Source organism: Myodes glareolus, chromosome 15 (genome assembly GCF_982192425.1).
Source record: "Myodes glareolus chromosome 15, mMyoGla1.1, whole genome shotgun sequence".
NCBI classification, from domain to species: Eukaryota; Metazoa; Chordata; class Mammalia; order Rodentia; family Cricetidae; genus Myodes; species Myodes glareolus.
In genome coordinates this window covers 71,747,041-71,766,701 of record NC_142040.1, presented here as the reverse complement: position 1 = coordinate 71,766,701, position 19,661 = coordinate 71,747,041, and the positions used below count along the sequence as shown (strand labels likewise).

General features: G+C 41.2%; 1 protein-coding gene across 6 annotated transcripts in view; it reads right to left on the bottom strand.

Moving 5' to 3' along the window:
- Positions 1 to 19,661, bottom strand: part of Sema5a (semaphorin 5A) — a 438,077-nt gene that overhangs the window by 307,301 nt on the left and 111,115 nt on the right. The window contains exon 1 of one of the 6 annotated variants that reach the window (XM_085676580.2): positions 810 to 918. The exons of the other annotated variants lie outside the window; for them this stretch is intronic. The gene's annotated coding sequence lies outside the window, so the exon portion shown is untranslated. Of the gene's footprint in view, positions 1 to 809; positions 919 to 19,661 lie in introns of those variants that run through there. 6 annotated transcript variants of the gene reach the window in all.

Below are 19,661 nucleotides of genomic sequence, written 5' to 3'. Positions count from 1 at the left end.
AATAACAAAATCCCATTTTCAAAGCCCTTGAGTCTACCTTGTCTCCCCTACAAGCACAGTCATAGACAATCCGGAGCTCTGTTAGCATCCTTTAAAAACTGTTCATTTGACTGCAATAGACCAGGAATCCTGATGCTAAATGATGCTCTCCGATTGACCTTTGACATTTCACAGAAGTATAGTATCATCTCCAACACTGAAGACGGATAAAGACACATGAATTCAGGAAAACCAACAACACCCCTCTCTGATGTTTCGCTGCAATATCCCATATTGAAATCTGAGATTCCGATTGTACCTCTCACCGCCCTCTATAGAGAACCATTATCAACAATTAATTGACTAGGCAAGTTGACATAAAAAACATTGTGTAACAGAATCACTGGTAATCTGCCAGGGGGAGGCAGAGCTAAAACCTCAAGTCTCTGTGTGCACTAGGGTGCACAATCCAGCCTCATCTTCTCCCCTCCCATCATACCTGGGGAGAGACAGTCATCCATTTGCAGGCATGAATTCAGAGGAGCCCATGTTTCCCCTCCCCACCCATACTTTTGAACAGATAACCATCCACCTGCATGCATGCATTCCTGCTGAGGAGCCTCCCCAGTGGCAGGTCTGTAACTGATTAGCTGGTTGACCTTTAGACCTTAACTTCGGTAACTAAGTTTCTCCCTGTGGCAAAGCACATTTCTCCCTCTGTGGACTGAGAGCTCATTAGTGCACCTGGATGCTGATGAAGACCCGTTCAGCCCCAGGGAGAAACAGGAAATGGAGACTGACCACCCCCAGCCATTCAAAGCCACACAAACCAAAAGCTCCAAGCAGGACAAGACTTCTGAACTCTGTAGCTTGGACAAGTGCGGTCCGGCACTGCTCTGGTTTCTTGTTAAGTATGCCAGGCTATCCTCCGCTCAAGGTTCTTCCCCCTCTCAGTACAGGAACACTACAAACCTGAGCTAAATAACTTACCTGACTTTCCTAGGAGGTGCCAGGCAAAACAACTAATTAGGAAAAGAAAGTTTCATTTTAACTTGAGTTTTGATCATGAGAATTTGAATACTTTTAGAAAGTAGAAGTTAAAAGTTAACACCGGGAATTTTGTTTATCAGCCTTTAGATTTTTATTTCTAAATCCAAATTTTGAAGTCTCTTAAATTTCATTTCTTTTTCAATTTTTAAACAAGGTATGTACTATACAGTGAACCTTCCACCCCCTCTCTTGCACACACACACACACATACACCCACCCCCTCTCTTGCACACACACATACACCCACCCCTATGATAATCAGTTGCACGTAGATCCACAAAGGGAGGATCTATTAGGAAAGGATAATCTAATAAGGAGAAAGTATCAATACACCCAGCTAGCTACTAAGAAAGGATTAAAAACACAGAATATATAGTATAAGATTTTATTTACTGACACATAAAAGATAAAGAGTTAGACCCTTCATTTTATTCACTCTTTAAAAGCGTCTTGTTCCAGGCTACATTATTGCCTGATTTCCCCGGGCACTCAGTAGTCAGTCTCTCCAGATCAGGATTTTGTCTTTCATTTCATTTGTCTTTAATTTGTAAAGCATCCAAACTCCTCCTTTCCCTGATTATAAATAAGTAAACAAAGCAACCTGTAAGTACAACAGAGACCTATGCACTGCCTACATCTCTACTACAGACCATTTTGCACCTCCGCACTGTTTCTTCTTGAGTTATTGAGAACGACAACTTGCATCTGGACTCTTGTTCTCGTAAAGGCATTCCTCCGTAACCATAAATAAAATAACTTGCAATACTACTCCAAAAATTGTTCTCAATTTTCATGCATACAAAGCTATTTATTGTTGGCCAAAAGAAATGGGATCAGATGTTAGCACAATGGAAATATGGAGATCAAACATGGTGTCTAGAATGTTCTCTGCGCTACTGATTATCCGGGGAAAGGCCCCCGGTTTAATAAATTTTCCTGATTGGATAGCACTTAGCTCAAACAAGAGGCAAAAACAGACACATGGAGTGAAATTTGCACATAGGCTCTGTCTGAACTGCAGTAGCCTCTACCTACAGCCACGACAAGGACATTGGCTCTTAGTCCCTAGACAGTGGCCTTGAACTGCCTTAGGGTACAGACAAAAGTTGTTCCCTAGCTTCACATCTATGAAGCACACCTGAGTATCCCTTACAAAGTCCCCAGGCAGTATAGTATTCAGCTCTCTCACGTTACCCACAATCAAGTCCCCTCTCCACCATGCACAGACTACTGTTACGAACATGACAAGATCAATGAATCAAACTGTGCTTCCGAATTATTAAGGAAGAGATGTAAGAAAGAAGAAATAAAAATTAGATACAGTGTGGTGGTTACGGCCCCTATAGACTCACGTGTTTGAACGCTTGACCCATAGGGAACGGCACTACTAGGGGTGTCGCCTTTTTCGAGTAGGTGTGGCCTTGTTGGAGGAAGTGTGTTTCTGTAGAGGTGGACTTTGAGGTCTTCTGAAGCTAGGCCTAGTGTGGTTCACAGTCTCCTCCTGCTGCCTACAGATTAAAATGTAGAACTCTCAGCTCCTACTCCAGTACCATGCCTGCCTACACACTACCATGTTTTCGGCCATGATGATAATAAACTAAATCACTGAAAATGTAAGCCAGCCCCAATAAAATGTTTTCCTTAATAAGAGTTGCTATGGTCATGATGTCTCTTCACAGTAATATAACCCTGAGACATATGCCATCATGATTAGAAAAGATCACTGTTTGTAACTTGTAGGAAAGTAAACTGAGTCTGGCTGTAACTAAATAACAAGGGATTGATGGTATAGGAGATGTCCAACACATGAGACAGATAGTTTGAGCTAAGTCCAAGCAAGCTGGTCTCTTCCTGGAAAGACCTTGTCTTCTCAGAGAAAACAGTGCCCTGTCCCTGGAAATCCCAGGCAGAAAAAAAAACTTATGGAGTATGGGTGTCCCTCTTTTTTTTCTCATCCTTTTATTCCAATTGCTTTACAAAAGTTTATGGAATTATTTCAACCAAATAAAACATTATTTGCCATTTCCTAGACTATCCTAGATAAGTATCCATGAAGACTTTTGCAATGGCTATTTTGATTGACATCATATTATTTAGTCTGTCAGATAATGAAGCCTATAAAAAATAAAAACAAAACAAAGCTTACTTTTAATTATTTCTTTAATAGAATACTTTTTCTTCACCAAGCACATCCAGTTTTCTTTCTTTCTAGAAATAAAGAGAGTTACTATAACAGAACACCTATTATCCAACCATCAGCAGTATCTGTTCTTTTAACTCTGTGACATTCCAGATAATTCACTCTGTGAAATGCACAGAAAATGAGTATGGACAGGATTTTAAACAAAATCCTGAATTCCCAGATAAGGGACCTAGATAACACAGCCTTGTATGGGCTCTTAGGTGTCAAGGATGAAGAAGACATTGGGAAGAGTGGATGGTTTCCAGGAAAACCGCGAGGGATGTTCTGAAAATACAGGACAGCAATTAACCGGATATGCACCATCTATGGAAGAAATGCACAATTCTATCCAAGATACACACAGGACAAACTAGAAATGAGGAACTCATCATTAGAATAGTAAGAAGAATGGAACGGTCTACTCAAGGACTGAGAAAGATTTTCTTCTGGGTATCTCAGCGTCCACCTGGAATCCTGGCACTCAGAATTGTAAGACCAAGGCCAGTTAGAGCTATACACAAAGCCTTGTCACTAAAAGTCAAATTTGATTGATGGGGTAGAATGGAAGAAGGGAGACTGGGAGGGGGTAGAGACTGAGAGACGTGGGGAATGTTTCAGCATGTGTAGAAAGACATCCAAGTGTTGGCAGGGCAGAGCAAGGGTTTACTTAAGAGACAGGTACACATGACATGGATGAAACCCCTCTGGTGCATCTCAGAGGATCTTCACAATGAAAGGTCTCTAAGCCCTGAAGTAGTGGGAATTGGGGAGAGTGCTGAGGTCTCCTGGGGTATAGGACTGAAGGAAGATGAATATGGGAAGTGAGGAGAAAGTCCCAGAATGAATGTTTGAAATTACTTTACAAAGTGGCAGAAATTAAACTACCAGTGCTTTCTCTTAGCTAAGAAGCCACAGTGGTAGAATAGCAGCATATTTGACAGGACAGGGTTTGTCACCATCAAATGTAGACAACAAAGACCCAAAGTGCTTAAGAAAAGCCAACTCCCACACATTCCTGAAACATTTCCGTGGTCCTTGTGTGCCTAACAGCCTCGCAATCACAGGAAGTTCCATCTTTGTTCAGGTAAATGAATTTTGATACATTCAATCAAGAAAGGTCTTCAAATAGATGCGTAAATTTGTCACAAAAGCAAGAAAACTCATCAGAGAAGAAATAAGTGAAAATTTATTTTCTTAATCTAAAGTATCTGCTTTGTAATTCTCATCGCCTCTATTTCTGACCTAAATGGGTGAAAGTTAAAAGAACTCTTGAATCTTCTGCCACTGTGATATGAAAATTGATTACATAATTATTTTAAGAAAGCACACATTACATTCATAAACACATCTTATTATAATCATCATATATCATCCTAATAATATTTGACTTCAAAGGATATTCTCGAGCAAAATTAATTTCCTTTATAATAAATGAAGCAAGATGCAGAAAATTAGTCAGCTCCCTTCAAAATCTAGTTACTCAACTCGGTGTAAAACAAAATGTTTTCATATATGATAATTTTTCTTTGGTTCTCTATACTGATATCTATGCAATTCAGTCACACTACATAGGCATCAAATAAAAAAGATCTCTCTCTGATTAGGTCTATATCATCAGTTAAAGCATTGAATATAGATCAAAGTTAGATCACTGAATATTGATCACTGCTGATCTATATTCAGTGCACTAACTACCAGGGATTTTACATAAATGTCAGTAGAAGGCAACAGGTGCATTTGCAAATTATCAGAGGACAATGACGCCATCCATTCTTCCACTTTCAACCAAATACATTTGAGAACATTGGTTCTTTATTAGATTATCCCCACAAATGCAACGAGAACCTCACCCAAAGCCTAGCATAGCCTGCTAGACCTGCTAATCAGGAGAGAATATCAACCGCAGTTACGTCAGAACCAGGAGAATCAAAGTGTTGGGCATTTTTCATTGATCCAAGAGCACTGTCTTTAGGGTTATCAGACAGAGGGATGAATTCCTGCTGCATGGGTCTACCTTATGGGTTCCCCAACTTCTGTGCCTCAGCTTCATACACTAAGGATAGAGAGTCATTTGCCTTACACAGTTTCCATGATCACTGACAGACATAACAGACAAAAGGTGTCTAACTAGGACAGGGCATGCATGAAGTCCCTGTGCAACAGCATCGAATCTCTCACAGACAACTACTTTCCAATTGCATCATCTCATAAGTGATCTTCCTAACCCCATTATACTCGGTGAAACAAAAAAAGAAGGAAAAGATCTAGCTATGCTAACACAGGTTAGATATTTAAGCAGGTAAGATAGTTCTCAACTTAATCAGTTACAGATTTTAAATGGTAAGTTAACTATTACCAAGGAATTCTTGGACATAGTTACTATTAAAACACTGGGTTCTGAAGCCAGTTTTGTGTCCGAGAGGACAAGGGGTCTCTGTGCAGAACAGAAGCAGGTTTGCACAACTCCCGGGCTCTCAGCTGGTCAGCCGAGGCTTGTTGCGAAGACAGCCCTCCCACCTAATAAAGCAGCTGTGCTTACTGAACCCAGATGCGAAAGATGTGCTGGGCACTGGAGGTGCAAAATGAATAGCACCAGCGAGGTAAGAAATCCAACGGCTCATTCTCAGAGAAAGGACAAATAGTTACCTCAAAAGTCTCAAGGCAGCTTAATTTAACTCAAAACACATTCTGGAAAAATGAAAACATACATTTCATTTTACATTAATTGCATTAAATCAGTACTTTTAAAATAATTTTCTTAGCCCCTTTTATTTTTGCTTTTGGATGGCGAAGTGCCAGAAGTCAAGAAAGAGGAGAAGTATTTCCAGATGGTTGGTCTAAGCAAATTGGGTGGAATTTTCCCTTAACTAAAATGGAAAATGTATGTAATAGAAGCCCCACTGAACACCTACCAAATCAGAACGACTACCGTCGGCGTCGTTATAATTCACTTGCTGGTTTATGGCCTCAGTGCATTTCAAAGAGTTTCCCCAGCTCATATAAGGCTCATAAAATGTTCCATGGTGCCAGAACTGGCATCAGGTCCCAGACTTAACTGGGAGATACAGACTATGAAATCTTCTATTGTACAGCTTTCTTCTTTGGGGCATAAGTGAGGAAGCTGAGCAGAAAACAAGGTGCCACATCAAAGGCAACCTTAAGTTGTACTCAAGTTTAGTAAGAGCTGCTACCTCGGGAGAAACAAAAGGTTCTCTATTCACTGGTCGGGCACCCATTATGCAGTAGATGGTAGTGGGTTTGACAGACGTTGAAATCAGGAAGGCAAATAAGTGACAACAAGTGGGGTCATCAGATCATAAAATTAACTCAAAATTCCAGAGAAAGTCTCTGGACTCCTCTCAGTGAAGAGTGAACTCTATTTGTTCTGCTTTCCTACTACCCAGGTAATTAACACAGAGATACACAAAGGTGCTGGACACTGACGCTTTGGGGCCTGAGCAAACTTCCTACTGATTACAGTGGGAGAGAGCTCAGCACATTCCGTCAACAAAACGCAGCCCTCACTCTTCCCAGCACTGAAGTCTAGAGGGAGGGCACCATCCACAAACCTGAGAACAGCCTCTCAGGAAGACCTCACTTCCGCAGCTGCTCTCCTGTGCCTGCTACTGCTGTCAGCACAACTGTCAAACTGTAGTGTGTCCTGTCCAAGACCTGGCCTTCTCAGATGCACGATAATCCAAATATACAAATCTTCGTGACCTGCATCTTCCCTTGCCTTCATTTCATAAGGACACGCAGACTAGTGGTTCAAAACAGAGACTTTTAGCTCTTCTCCAAGAAGAGTTTACAGTATCCAGAAACATTTTTGTCTGTCACAAATGTGGGTGAAATGGCAGCTAGTGAGCTAGTGGTTGGGGTGCTGAAAAATGTAATACAGAAAAAAATTTCCACATGAGAAGAAATTATCTAATTAAAAATGTCAACAGAGCAAGGGTTAAAAACACTATACACACACACATACACACACACATACCATGTGGATGCATGCACATGCTTGCACATACACACATGAGCACACCCACAAACATGTGCACATACACACACAAACACATACATGCACGTGAACAAGCAATCTGGGTAATATTTTGCTCTATAAGAATGATGGAACTAGGAAGGCCAGATGCTCTTAACCCTGAAGTGTTTTCTGGCTACTAAAATAAGAAGCCTGGCACAGTCATTGGACAGTTTGACATTGTCTTTTCTTTATTCTCCTATGAATAAAATCAGAAAATTGATGCTTAGAGAGCATTAGAACTCACGATATATGGTTGTAACATGCTACAGCTTTTATATTTTATCCAGAAGTTTCCATAGAAAATGCAATTAGATGTAATTCTCAGACAAATGTTATTAAAATAGTATTTTTAACATTATGTTCTATAAGTTTTAATTAAACTTTTGACCTCACTGTATTTAATATTCAGAACCTATTTAACACCTATTTATAGAAATCAGCTGCACTGCTATTTTTTAAATTTCTCATATAAACCTATGTCTTCAGTCTGTGCATTTTTTAACTTCCATGCCCTCAATTGCTTGCTGGATTCCCCCCCCCCCCCAATTTGCCAAGTAGGTACCATGGATTATAGTTGGTAGTGTGCATAGTCACAGAAAAAAAGAAAAAAGACTGATCATAAAGGTCCAGTTTATGACTCCATAATCAGTTTTTCCTCAAGACAACCCCCTCATACCTTTGCCACGTCTCTATCACAGGTCTTAGGGTCTCTAAACCCTTAGCCTATCCACCATTCAGAGAGCGGCCTCTGTCACAAATGACAGCAGACTGAGCAGGGGGAAAACACAAACGTGCTTCTCAGTTCTAGAGACTAAAAGGTCTCAGTGTAAGGTAGAGGTAGATTCAAACACCTGGTGCCTAGTTTGGAGTCGGTTGTCTCCCTCCATCATCATACGGTATAGAGCAGACAGCCAACAGCAATCTGTCTTCTTCTACAAGTGCTTTCCCACTATGGAAAAGCTACTCTCATGATCAAATCACAACAAGAAAGAAAGGGAGGGAGGGAGGAAGGGAAGGAGGGAGGGAGGAAGGGAAGGACAGAGGCAGGGAGGGAGGGTAGGAAGGAAGGAAGGAAGGAAGGAAGGAAGGAAGGAAGGAAGGAAGGGAGGAAGGATGGAAGGAAGGAGGGAGGGAGGGAGGGAGGGAGGGAGAAAGGAAGAGAGGAAGGAAGGAAGGAGTTCATCATAATCAAACTGAGTCTCAGCATCTCCAAATCTGTCATCTGTGAGGACCCAGGCATGTGATTCACTGGTAACACGTACACACAAGACAGAGCAGAGTAAGAACTTGCTGTCCACTTCCTGGGTGCTCTGCCTCAATAACAGCAGTATTTCATCTCAAGGAGTCATAGTTTCCTTCCCAATGGGGGGGTCAGTCAAAGCCCTTACTCCTGCCAGCAATTTCTACTGACCTTCAAAGTATTCTTTATCCTGTACATCTGACAATCCTTCAGCAGTTCACAAAGACTGGGGGGATGCCAATTGTAAGTTCCCTCCATGCGAACTAGAACGGGCACTCTGATACACACACACACACACACACACACACACACACCCCAAAGAGAAAAAAGTTGAACATGGTTTTGATATTGATAAGGACAAGTCACAGTATATTAAGCTCCCTGCCCGGGTGTGTGCTCTCGGTAACAGAGGAAGAGTAGAGGCTGGACAAACATACAAACGTGCTGAACAACAAAGCTGGTGAAGAAAAGCTGCGATTTTGAGTCCAGGAGAGAAGAGGACAAGGAAATAAGACTCACTAGGTGTTGAATGTCCCACCAGTGTCCTTTGCAGTACCCACTTAAAACATGCACACACCAGGACGGCCTCTCCTGATGGTGCAAACCTCTAGGCCCCAATACTCCTGATGGCTTCATTTCTCCCTGAAGGTATGCAAGCATCACAAGTGCCAGGAGACAGACAATATTATAAATGACACCTGAGTGACTCATGTTTATTCATCTGTGAGTACTCCATTTTTCTTAAGAATCGAGGGGTCTGACAAGGGATTCAATTTAGCAGAACCAACACATATCTGACAAAACGAAACCCAGGCAAAGACAAATCAGAGCAGTTTTCATTCCTCTGTGACGTCACGGCGGGAAGCATTATGTCGGGGAAGGCACTTTGATATATATCCCTACCATCCTATTGGCCCATCTGTAGCCAGACCAATAGCCTCAACATGTGCTCTGTGGGGCCCTTGGCGGCCACATTGGTTCCAGATGCTGCTGAACAGGAAAGGGACTTTGTAGCCGGGCCAAGGCATTTTGTTTCTCTGTGTTACTTGCTGGGACATGTGCATACAAGATGTCCCAGCAGGAGACACACAGAATCCCAGAAGAGAGACCTGTTTCAGTCTCCTAAACCTCACGGGTGCAGCCACTTTGTGAACTGTAGCAGCAATAGGGGCCAACAAGGAGCTATGGCCTGGGGTAATGTGAGAGTCAGTCTTCCTATTTAGTCATCTTTTGAGTAAAACCCTGGGAATTCTCCATTAGAATTTACTTTAATGATAACATTCATCACCACCCACAATGCCTACAAGGAGGTCAGAATTTGACACAGGAAGCTTCCTTGATATGCACTGGGTAGCTCAAGTGAACAAGGGGAAGTATCAAATCTCTTCCAGCCAAAGCCTAAGGGCAAACTTGCAGGGACTTAATCCTCTGCGATGACTTGATCTTCTAAGAAGGAAATGTTCAAAGGAGAAGACCTCTTGTCAGAAACATAATTCCTGACATATGGAAGCAACAGGAGTCAGAATGGAGTCTGGGCCCCTTGTGTAAGTATCTCGGACTTTCAGGAGAAACGAAAAGGAAGTCTGGCAAGTTCGCTACTTAACTAGAGCCAGAACAAGGTTAGAACCACAGCCGCTGCCTCCTAAGCCCTCAAATGTTTGGCACTGTACTGCCTATATCAGGGTCATCTCTTGGAAATCACTTCACCCTTTACCCACCTACGCTGTGCTTAAAGCATAACGGATGCCTTTTGAGGCTTTCCCCTAAGTTTCTGTGGTCACATACAAACGGGGCATACAGACTTCAGGAGAACTCGCTTGCAGTTACAAAATGGGAAATGGAACACTTTTCTGGTAATCTTTTCATAGACGTTTATCTTTTTGGGTTGCTGCTTATGTTTTCTTCTAGAATTTTTACTGCTTCAGGTTCCAGTGTGAGGTCTCTGATCCACTGTAGCTGATTTTTGTGTGCGGCTCTGATCTTACTCTTCTGCAGGAAGACATCAGGTTTCCCAGCACAATTTGTTGAAGATCCTGTCTTTCCTCCAGTGCATGTTCTTTGGCCTCTTTATCAAATATCAGATGGTTATATTTAAGAATTTTCACGTTTGGGTCTTTTATTTTATTTCATTGGTCTACATGTCTGGTTGTGTGCCAGTAGCATACTGTTTTAATTACTACAGATACATATTGAAATCTGGAAATCTCTCTAGTATAATTTTTTTTGTGCTCAGGACTACGTTGGCTGTCTGGTTTCTTTCATGATTCCAATTAATTTTGACAAGCTTTTCCCCTCAACTTTTGTAAAGAATTATGTCAGTACTTTGATTGAGATTGCATTAAATCTGTAAATTGCCTTTGGTGGGAAGATTATTTTCACATTAATTCTACTGATTCACCAAGATGGTATATCTTTCCATTTCCGGGTGTCTTTCTCTGGAGACAAAAAGCTTTCATTGTAGATGTCTTTCACATCCTTGGTTAAGTTTGTCCCAAGGCATTTTATTATTTTTCATGCAACTGTAACTTGTGAAATAAACTGGATATGTCTCTAAGTTTGGGTAAATGATCTCAACCAATCTTTAATGGATGCATAACCTCTAAATGAGTCTTTTAGTATAGCTGCTGTTATTTATTGATAGCTGTTCAATAAAAGGTAGATTTTTGGGAGACAGAAGGGAAAACACTAAACACCAGGCTATAAAACATATCCATATAAACACATATATATATGTGTATATACATACATATATATACATATATATATATGAGAGAAAGAGAGTCACACATTTCTCTTAGAATGTCTAGTTTTATAATCTATTTGTTCAAATATACTGATATTCTTATTTCTGTGGTCTGTATGTTTAGAATAATCACTGTTAGGTAAAGGAGTTTGTATACAATTATTATCAAACTGCTTTTCCAAAAATCTAAGGAATTCATATTTCTATTACTTACAGGATAGAATTTTTAGGGGAATCTTGGCAAGCAGTAGGTACTTCGGCTGTTTGCATCTCTCTGTGTTCATTTTGATTACGTATGTGTTTTGGTGAATTAGAGGGTTGATCAGGGAAGTTGTAGATCATGAAAAGGGAAAAGGTGACCATGTGCATGAACTGGGACGAGTCTGAGGGAAATCTCTGACAACTATTTTTTGAATTGCAAGTTGTACAAATTTGCAAACCCTCCATGCACAGAGCTCATGATAACCTTCTCTGTAGGGACCCAATTTCAGTAGGAGTGCTGCCAAAGCCAGCTCTGAGTTATGTCTCTAGACTTGGTACATCATAACAATGTTTTCTCCGTTATCAAGAAGACATGCTGGAGTCCTTGCACCAGGAATCCCACCCAGATGTTTTCATGCCAACATGTAGATCTGCTGTCTGCCTGGAATTTCCAAACAAAAAAATGCATAAACGCATACTTTCAGTAAGGCAGAAAGAACCAGGCATGAGTTTCTCTTTCTCTCAGATCTTCCCAAGCATCTTTCAGCCAGTGTTTCTCCCATTATTTTCTGTTGAACTTTTATTAGACTATTATCAATAGCAACAACAAAGAGGGTGTCTAAGGTGTCCGTGATCCCAAAGTATGAAAAAAGTAATCATTAAATGTATAGTAAAACCCGCTTTCCTTTCTATATCCCATCCAAAAGAAAGAATTAATCCCAGAATCATACTACAAAGAGAAATCGAATGGGATTCATTGTCTGGCTCTCATAGACAGTGGAGGCAAGTTCCTTCTCCTTCCTTTTGTCCTCAGTGACTTCACCATCAGCAGTGACCATCAATCAGCTTCATTGTGCCCTTACTGACCTTCATGTTTGTCATTTGTGTATGCATTGTCTGACACCTGAATGTTTCCAGGCAGCAAAGACAGAGAAACACACAGTTTTAAAGGTCACACTATTAGACATAGGGCTGCTTCATATAAATTCATCCAAATGGATTTCTTAAGAGATGATTCTCAATCTCTAAATATTAGACATTAAAATATTTAAAATAATGTTTTATTTTGTGTATGAGTATTTTGCCTAAATGAATGTCTTTTCGTCACAGGTATACATGTAAAAATATGTAACTTGGGAAAAGGCGTTGGATATCCTGAACTGAAATTTGAGGGCTGTGAACCACCTCATTGGTTTTGGGAACTAAACCTGAATCTCTTGAAATAGCAACAAATACTCTTAACCACTGAGCCATCCCTCCAGCCGCAAGTGTCATGAATTTTTAAAGGAGGTCTTCTAGATTATTTATAAGATAAATTCTGTAATTGTCTTTATTGATGGCATTATCAAATAGTAGCGAAATTCACTTATTACTCCACTGTCTTTTTTATTGCTTGGTTCATTCGTACTTTTTAATATCTTTTTAAGTGACATACGATAATACTGTACATGCTATTGGGTATAGTGCCTTAATACAATTCTCATATATGTATATGACGGGCAGATACATATGGTCAGGACATTTTCAACTTTTTCTCATATGCTTTAATATTTGTGTGTTGGAATCTAGTTCTTCCTAACATACATAACGTCAGTCCTAGATGCTCCATGGCATTGCAGAATATCAGATCTTGTCTGGCATAAGAACTGAATTCTACAGCTGTTGTTGGATCTTCCTATACTTCTAATTCTATCTTCCTCCCCATCGTCATGATTGTACTCTTTTCTGAGATCAAGTTTTATTGATTTTACAGATGACTAAGAATATACAGAATTTGTCTTTGAGGTCCCGGCTTGCTGTGGGACAATGATTTATCAGTTGTATAGCGTTAATAAAATGCTGATTGGCCAGTAGCCAGGTAAGAAGTACAGGTGGGGCAACCAGGCAGAAGTGAAGGCAGGGCAATGAGAGCAGGAAGAGAAAAGAGGCAGTCTGCAGTCATCACCCAGAGAGGAAGCTAGATGAGAATGCCTCGCTGATTAAAGGTACCAAGCCATGTGGCTAACATGAACACGTATTATGAGTTAAGATGTAGGATGTAAGAATCAGTTAATAAGAAGCCTGAACTAATAGGCAAACCAGTTTATGATTAATGTAGACCTCTGTGTGTTTATTTGGGACAAAACGGCAGTGGGACCTGGTGGGACAGAAACATCTGGGATTTTTTTTTGTATGACTTTTATTCATCTGTAAATTTTCTTTTAACAATATCTGTTATATCGCTTCCTCATTTTTGATCAGATTATTCATTCTGGTTTTGAGGTTATTTTATAATCTAGTGCACCCCGGATACAGATCCCTTGTCAAACTAAGGCTTCCGTTTTTCCCTAGTCCACAGAGGCTGCCTCACTCTTTCAGCTGTTCAGGGTCTTCCATCTTTACGATGACAGTCAGTATAAACGCTTCAACATCTGAGTCACCTCGTTTGTCCCTGTCTCTTCCCATAAGTCAAAGTGCTTCCTCTACGTATCCTAATGGTTCCATGGCTTTGGACTTCACACAAAGATCTTGTAACAAACTTGAGTTTGTCTAACAGGGAACAGATTTTGGGGTACCCAGTTTTCCCAGTAACACTAACCGAAGAGCGATCACTGCACCATCCAAACGAGGCGTCTCCTATTGCCAGAGTATGTTCCGTGTATTCTGAGAGTTCAGAAGCCATTACTTCTCTTGCCCAGCCCTACACCCTCCTCTACTGTAAAGCACATCTGCCTCAGGGAATCCGTGGCCAGCACCAAGTCTCGCTTTCACTAACAATGAGAAATGTAAGTCATTAGCTTTACCTTGATAGAATGGATTCTTTCTTCTGTGATAGAAAAATCAAAGTTCTCCACCATGGCTAAAACCCAGGTGACATGACGTCACAGGATTGATCTTCTCACGACGGTGCTGACAATCTCAGCAGGGTTAACTAAAATCCTTGTAGGAAGGCACACTTTTGGCCTCCTGCCTGCACTTCCACGTGCAACATTTTATTAGGAACGTGAGACAGCACCTCCAAGCCATCATATCAAAGCATGCCTGGAGCCTTACAGAGTGAGGCGTACAGCGGCCAGAAGGGAGATCACCGGCCACACTGACAGCACTCATCAGGTCGCTCCCGACTCCAGGGTCCTTTGTGAGGGAGGGGAGGGAGACATAACAGGTTAAAAAGATAGTTAAGAGCACTTTGAGCACTGGCTGCTCTTACAGAGGAGCCTGATTTAATTCCCATCATTCACTTGGCAGCTCACAGCTGTCTGTAACTCCAGTTGAAGAACAGATGCCCTTTCCTGGCATTTGTGTTTGCCAGACAATCAAGTGGTCCACTTAACTAGGGTTTCGATTGCTGTGATAAAACACCATGGCCAGAATCAAGGTAGGGAGGGAAGGGTTTATTTGACTTAAACTTCTAGATCATAGTCTATCATTGAAGGAAGTCAGGACAGGAACTCAAACAGGGCAGGAATCTGATGCAGAGGCTGTGGAAAGGGGCCACTTACGGGCTTGCTCCTTCAGTGCTTGCTCAACTGGCTTTCTTATAGAAACCATGACTACCTGTCTAAGGGTTGCTCCACCCATAAGGGGCTGGACCCTCCCCCATCAATCACTAATAATGAAAATGCCCCACAGGCTTGCCTACAGCTTGATCTTATGGAGGCATTTTCTCAACTGAAGCCACCTCCCTTCCAGTGATTCTAGCTTGTCTCAGTTACCATAATACTAGCCAGCAAAGCATACATACAAGCAGAACAACCACACACACATTTTTTATTAGTTTAAATTGAAAACAATTATACAAGAACAGTCTGCAGCTAATACTGAAATGTTATATGGTGCAGTTTGCTAACAAACTAACTGGGAAGATCCCTGCGCTCAGGTCTTATGTTGACCAGTGTCTCCTTGGGCACACTGAGAACTGATTAGTAAAGGGGGAAGGCCGCTAGAAGGAACTCACATTAGATACTCACTGTAAGAGCCTGTTATGTCCACTAAAACCAGATTAAAATCTAACGGCAAAACAAAGGAGAATCCCACTGCTAAGATTTTGAACGACATCTCTCAGGAAGAGAATGACTTCTGGGACTCTCTGTCACATTTGACATCACTTTTGAAGGATCAAACTTCAGATAAAATGTCTTCAGGCTTTCCAACAGATGCCAGTGCCCTAGGTAATTCTTCTAATGCTAACCAAGGCACACTGTCCTTCTACAGTGACTTGTACATGAGAGGCCCGTGTGATAGCAACCACAAAAGTGTGCTTCAGGCTCCAGTAATTTCAGATCAGCTCACACTCACTTGTGCTAAGTGCTACTCCACCTGGATGAGAAAGGTACACCTTCAGAACAAATCTTACCATGCCCCAGGAAGGATTTTTGTCTTTCTTTCCAAAATCTGGGCATTTCTGTCCCAGTAAATGGTCTATGACTTACTCGTTTAGATCAAAAATTGATAGTCTGTGGGGCCCCTGCAGGTGGTCACAGCAGGCAGGGAGGTGATCAATGAAGAGATGACACTAAAAATTGGGTTCCAATTGACTTTGTCAACCTAGATTAAGACTTCAGGGAGTCTGAAGCCAGGCAGTTCATTGTCAGTATATTAAAACATTAAAACATAGTACAATTTGGGGGGGAAAATTTCCTGGTATAATACAATTCCTGATGCACAAGTAAGCATAATTACTCAAAACTCAACTCAGGATACATGTCATTTCTTTCACAATGATGCGTTCTAGAGGCAGGATACCTGTATTAATTTAAGGACCTAAGAAAGGGTTTAGGCTGGTCTTGGTCATGTAGACAGTGAAGAGATTGTTTGGGTTATTAGCCAGCTCAGGTCCTGGTTGTGGGAGCTTGGGGGAACCTCTGGCTATACAGATAATGTAAGGGTCATTTAGAATATTAGGTATCTCTGATCCTGGCTGTGGGAATTTGGAGAACTCCTGACTGTAAGGGTCATTTAGATTACTAGGTATCTAGGGTCCTGGTTGTAGGGGCTTGATATGGTCTGGCCCAATAGGTAATGCAGATGACCAAGCTATTAGTCACTCCCAATTCTCACCATTCTGGGTGGAAGAACAGGCTTTTTTTTCCACCTTTCTCATTGGAAAGATGATTCTGTGTGCTTAACATTCCTGTTTCTCTGGAGAGCTATAGGGCAAAGACCCTCACTGTGCTTGCAACAATAGCCCATGCTTATTTTTCCATCTGAATACTCAGCCAGAGCACCAGAAACTCAGTGTCTAAAAATGTCAACACCCACTTTCTTCCACCTCTACCGAGACACACATCTGTCTACCACCATGGTGTACACAGTGGACTGTGACAAGACTTCCCCTAGGTCACCATGCTTCCCCTCCTACTTTATGGCTCATTTTTCCAGGGTTATCCATGACAATTCAAATAAAAAATTGAAAATGCCAACAAAACTTGCCCAGCCACCTTCTCCAAGCTTTTCCCAAAGCCACAGTAAACACAGAAGTTTCATGGGCTGACAACGTCCTCCCTACTGTGACTGCTTTTTGTGTCTAATTTGGGTCATTGCCTCCTCCTCCTCCACAAGCTCATCCAAGATCACCTTTTATTCATGCTCTATCACACAAATCCAGGCATGACACCTCTCTTGTTCACTGTGATTGTTGTGACTGTCTCAGGCATCCTGAGAGCCAGGAGTCCATCCATGTCATTCACCGCTACACCCCCAGTGCTTAGAGCAGACTCTTACGGAGTGCGCTCCAAAGCATCTGTTTGGCAAGAAGGGAGAAGAAAGGTTATTTCTCACCATGAGTTTCCCTATAATTTTCAAGAAAAGTGGTCAGTGGTTTACAGCAATAACAGAAGCCTGATTTCTAACCAGACATTCGTTGAGATGCCTGCAAGTCCTTGGTGACCCCCATGTCCAGGAAGAGATGGGTCAGAAGCACCATTTGTTTACACAGATGTTTGTGCATGTGGGATTTTTATATGAAATCAACCACCAATGGTATGTCTTCTGCAAGATAATTATGCAGTAAGGGTGAGGTCCAACCCTCAAAATATTTGCAAGCCCCATGAAATCAAACTAAAATTCTCCTTGCAGAAATCTATAGCTGACTTATTTAGCAATAACATTGACAATAGTTGGGTTTAATGGTTTATGGGTTTTCTTTTTCAAAATATTCTCCCAAGGGTCTTCCCTGGAGACGTTTTGGAAGCAAAAGCAATGAAATGCATGTTAGATTAAGAAGCTAAATAATATTTACTGGGTTCAGCCCTCTTGGTGATCTTGGCATAACCTTGCCATATTTTTATATGGCGTATTTATATGCCATAACTTTTCCCTGTCATCTCTGAACTGAGGATAGTGTGAGTTGGGAGTAGTGACACATGACTGTTGAGAAGACAAATGTATGTAGACAAGTGTACCAGGGCTGGGGATGCCGGGAGCTCTCAAACGCTTCCGGCCATTGCTATGAATAACTTGCCCCATTCCCACTGTCTCAGAGTATGAAATTCTAAAACCCTTTATGTTTGGATTGTTGTTACTATTAATACACCTTAATTTAATTTATCCATGTGTACATGTGTGTATACATGCATGTGTGGGGCACACATGTGGTGGTCAGAAGACAACTTACAGGGATTACTTCTCTCTTTCTACCTGGCAGGCTCTGGGGAAAGAACTCATAGCATCAGGCTTGGCAGTGAGTGTCACTACCCATCAAGCTGTCTCACCGTCCTGTCATTGCTACATTTTAAGGAGCCCTTTAACCACTTCTACTCATGAGCCTTTTCAATCCTTTCTTCTTAACACAACATGGGTGATGGCAGAAGGGTGGAGGTGACAAGGAGTAGCTATACTTGAAACTTTCCATACAAGGGAGAGGTGCATGGCCTTCAGAAAAGAAACTGCTTCCCCCATCAATGATATCTTCACAAATCAGGTGCATCTCATTGGAAATGCTAGCTTGGCATGCATCTGACCATTTAGGATTTACTCCAGAAAACAATTCATTATAAATAATCTACCACAAAAACCAAGCTCACCCAAGACTCATGAGGATGCCCACAGATGCTTGATGATTGCAGACTAACTCAGTCAAAATTCATTTTTTATTATTAATACTGTTAAGATATTCTGGAATGTAGTTCTAAGACTTTATTGATACCTTTTACACCTGAATTATAGCACAATAATAAAAGAATGCAGCATAATACATAAGAAATAAAGCTACTGCATAAAAGAAATTGATTAAAAATATAGTGGCTGAGGAATATTTTTTTCTATTAAATTGGTTTAAGAAGGGAGAAATTCTAAGAAAATAATGACCTTTTGGGAAGAAGAAGAAGAAGAAGAAGAGGAGGAGGAGGAGGAGGAGGAGGAGGAGGAGGAAGAGGAAGAGGAAGAGGAAGAGGAAGAAGAAGAAGAAGAAGAAGAAGAAGAAGAAGAAGAAGAAGAAGAAGAAGAAGAGAATAGAAAGCAGCCATGGTGTTATATGACTGCAATCTCAGTACCAGGAAGCTGAGGCAGGGAGATTTCAGCAAGATCAAAACCAGTCTGAATAGCATAGTGAGTTCCAGGCCAGCTTGAACTAGGTACTGAGCCCTGCTTCCCCAGCTTTGCACCCCCCAAAAACAGATGTGTCCTCTGGAATAAATGCTAGTGTCATGACAACACCTCAGATGAGCACTGATAACAGAAATATGCACTTTCTATGCCTCACCAGTGCTCAGTATTATCTGATGACACTGTATGCTAGTCTGGCAGATACATCACATCTGCATTCCACCGCTATGGCCACAGTCGGTAACGTGGCCCGGAAATCTGCTCAGAAACGGCTGATAAGAAAGGGGCATGGCTCTCGACATGCTGCATATACATGTATATACACATGTGCATACGCAAATGTGAGCATATATGTAAGTTCAGTGAATATCACTCATTAAAGAGGTAACATGTAGTACAGATTGTTCTACAGCAGTTTATTAAATAATGTGTCAGGAGTTCATAACTGAACTACCTAGTTCAATTTTAATATCTAGGTTTAGGCATTTATTTCTGCAGGCAACATAGTGGGCCTGCTCTCTCTATACATTATCTCTCTGTTTGCCCATATATGAATATATATATATATATATATATATATATATATATATATATTTAAATGGTAAGTAGCTATGTATGCCTGTAAATCTAGCTGTTCTAGCTGTTTATTCCTTGACCTGTCTATTAATAACTACCTACTTATCTGGTGAACCCCACAGTTCTTGCT